We start from the raw sequence: 3,784 nt of genomic DNA on the forward strand, positions 1-3,784 counted from the left end.
TCACATGATATTTATTAAACCAAAAAAATAAAAATTATAACATAAAAGGCCATTCTTTGTCTTGGAATAGTAGAATTTTTTTTTTGGTAAATCTTTTCATGCACCGTTAGTATATCCGCTTACGAATCTAGATGTGTATCATAAATATAAATTTTTGTGTTTAAATTTAAATTGAAATGATATGGCGGTACATAAAACCGTCAGTGTATACAATGATAATGTAGGAAAGATCAATCTTTCTTTTTTATGCTATAATTTTTTATTTTTTCTTTTTGGGTTCATTAAATTTTACATGAATATCAAGTTGAGGTAATCATTAAATTTTACATGAATATCAAGTTGAGGTAATCAAGTAATCTACCAATTACACCTCCAAAATTTGTAATCAGGTTGATTGGTGGTTTGATTTAGATTGAAATTTGGGTTCAGGGATGTAAGAATTTCAGTTTTTAAATGTCAAGGACGAAATTGCTTCGTTTTAAAAGTGAGGGACGAAAAGAATATTATTGTAAAATGTGAAGGATGAAACCGATCATTTTTCCTTTATTTTAAAATGTCCCAAGATGTTTGTCAATCTTATCAAAGTCAAAATTATTTTGATCTCATTTTTCAATGTTATTCCAAATTTTATCTATATTTCATACTAAATTCAAAATTGAAATTTGAATTTTTCAGGGTAACATTGAAAACAAATATACTAACATCACCATCAAGCCACTATTTTTAAAAAGTTGAAATCTCGAAATACGATAAATAATTTGGAACGGAGAAAGTATATTAATTTTTAAAAAATTTGTACACTCGAGTCCTGTTCAACCTTTTTCAGACAAAGCCTACTCGAAAAAAGTTCTTTCTTTTTGTGGTATAATATGTACTAAAATTTCTACAAAAAGTACCATCTCCTGAAGGGTAGAGGTTCCTTCGTTATACTATTACTAGGTATTCTGCCCTGACGCTATGCGTCAGGTAGCTAGGACCTGGTATTTTATTATAATGAGCATGAGTTTGAAAAATTGGAGGGCAGAGAGAATTATTCAACCAACAGGAAAAGTCAGCAGGGAAAGGTTAGGCCGTGGCAGTGGTTTGCATTGGTGTTAGCCAGGTGTTTGTTTGCAAACAATGCACAGTAACTCATCAAAGGTGCACTGCCGAGAAATGTTACTTTTAATCTCCTTGACTACGGATCATACAGTTTTTTTTTTTTAATCAAGCAGTTAGTATTATCACATCAGTAGACCTTAGCCTTATTGCCTATTAATGAATTGCTTACTTTGAAGAACAAAAACACCGTTGCATACCAGCCAAGACTTTTGCAGTTGTCTAACGTCATTTAGGGGAGTTATAATCATGGACCTAACGATTGAGTAGCTTTAGGGGCCTGATGTTCATGGACTTGATAAGCTTCTCCTCATCATCGGTGTCCACCGTTCAACTCCATGCGGCATACCTCAGTCTTGTACCTTGGGTGGCGAAGTACAGGGCGCAGCTCCTTAATTCCATGAGCAAATTGGCAGTTCTCTCCATAGGGACATTCCCCGGTCTCTTGCCATTTGTTACGCAATTCGGTTTTGAACATTCTCTGATTGCAGACCTCCAGCTCAACAGTTTGCTTCTCCTTTTCCCTTCCTGGAACATACACCCTTTGCTGCACTCACACCATCGAACACGTTACCCAACAATCATACGATCAAGGCATTAGCTACCGCTGGATGATGCTGAGCCAAAACACCAGACATTTCCTAGAGCCCTTCGTTTTGCCTTTAGTATAAAATATATTCTTGATTCATGTGACTCGTAAAGAAAGTAGTGGGAAAGCATAAACAAAATAAATCTGAAATGGAAATTAGCATATGATGAATTCTAAAGAAAATAAATCTGGAAAAGAGATTCACCTTTGTATTGCGATAACAATTTACTTAACCGATCAAAACAACACTCGGTAAGTTTTCATGTCTCTTAGTGAAGTCTAAGCAGCTTCATTAAAAAAACGAATTAACACATTGAGGAGTCAGGCCAAATGGTTTACAGATTCCCCTATTTCTCTTGTCTTCGTTAGCCCCGTACCCCAAACTCATCGTCCAATCCATGCAACACTGAACTCATATCAGAACCCGGATTCTCACTGCTAATTTCTGATAGGAAAAGTTTTAATGGAGTAAGAAATATTATTTCGAGATATTTGTAAAAGCATTAATTATGCAAAGACCTGTTTTATAGTTAATTCTGGTTTAATTGCCTCTTCCAAACTTCCGTATACTCTATTCCAACCCATTCTCAAGGCATTAATCTACAGCACAGAGAAAAGGAACGAAAAACACAACTTAACATTTAATTGAATAATAACTATTACAGCTATATCAACGCAATCCATTAATAAGAAAGTATATTAATTTTTAAAAAATTTGTACACTCGAGTCCTGTTCAACCTTTTTCAGACAAAGCCTACTCGAAAAAAGTTCTTTCTTTTTGTGGTATAACATGTACTAAAGTTTCTACAAAAAGTACCATCTCCTGAAGGGTAGAGGTTCCTTCGTTATACTATTATTTATTATATTCTTGTTAAACTATTTATCTAATTGATATGTGTCTCATGCAATAACGGATAAAAATTCAAATTTTAAAATATTTCTCTTGGTGGAACACTTTGTTACTTTAAAAAACTATGTAACACAATACGACGTGGAAATGTGCAAGAAAAGACCCAAAACCCTCCTACGCTTCATTTACATTATTTTCATAATTTTTAGTCGTCATAAATTGGTGCAATTGATAGATTCATGGAATCACTCAATTGAATGCAAATCCATAATATGAAGGCCAATGGCTCAAAAAAGAAAAAAGAAAAAAGAACAATGATGATCTGCTTTCTTTTCTCATTTTGTTTTCTCCAATCTAGGAATTTACTTAGCTCCAATCTAGTAGACTTGGTTCCGGACTTGGTTTCTGGTGACTGTATTTTGCCTAAGCCACATTTGACAAAGTATTATTTGGGCCCTTTTCAGGCTCACCGCCAAATTTGAATCAATTTCCATATCTGACATCTGATAACCAAGACAGTAAGGCGCACAGTTTCCTTTTCCAGTGTTTCTCCGAATCCTTAACCCCTTCGGATTCAAACTTTATAGAAATTGGAAATCACAACGCTTTATATATATCATTGCTAATCGCAGAACCCTAAACATGCGATCTAAAGATTGGAAGAATTCCTTTATCAAACAAAGAATAAAGTTCAACAAAATCCGCAGATTGCAGAAATTCTTCAATCAAGCAAAGAAGGAAAGTTTAAGAGATAAATTCAAAGATGAAGAGAGACGCAGAAGGATCTATGTCCAAGAAGAAGTCAGCAAACGCCAAAGCTGAAGCGGCCAAGGCTCGAAAGAGCGCAGCAGAAGCCAACAAGGAAATGTTGGATCCTTAATCCAACATTGAACTTATATGTGAATAATTATGTGTTGCAAACTGTCAATTAAGGTTAAACCCAATTAAAATGATCAAATATAGTTTGGATTTAATGTATCTAATAAGGTGTGGGTCTTTAATGTGTAGAGACTTAAGAGCTTCTATAAGTGATGGCTTTCACCAAAGATTAATTTAGATAATCACCCAAACAAGTGGTATCAGAGTCTATATGATTGGTTATTAGGAAATAATACAGATTTGATAAGACACTTCGTTATGTAACTACAATTATTATTATTGTTTTTTTTAATCTTGATTGGGCGCCGCTCGGCAAATCTTGGATTGCGGCAATTTAATTGCTTATACTTGGTAAAAGTCGTCGTCT

General features: G+C 34.3%; 1 long non-coding RNA gene across 1 annotated transcript; it reads right to left on the minus strand.

Moving 5' to 3' along the window:
• Positions 1–1,105: 1,105 nt before the first annotated feature.
• LOC113723178 (uncharacterized) lies at positions 1,106–2,367 on the minus strand. Its single transcript, XR_003456921.2, has 2 exons — positions 2,207–2,367; positions 1,106–2,132 (listed from the first exon to the last, which is right to left on the minus strand). It is a non-coding gene; the product is annotated as an uncharacterized lncRNA (long non-coding RNA).
• Positions 2,368–3,784: the final 1,417 nt, after the last annotated feature.

This window comes from Coffea arabica, chromosome 2c, assembly GCF_036785885.1.
Source record: "Coffea arabica cultivar ET-39 chromosome 2c, Coffea Arabica ET-39 HiFi, whole genome shotgun sequence".
Taxonomy (NCBI): Eukaryota; Viridiplantae; Streptophyta; class Magnoliopsida; order Gentianales; family Rubiaceae; genus Coffea; species Coffea arabica.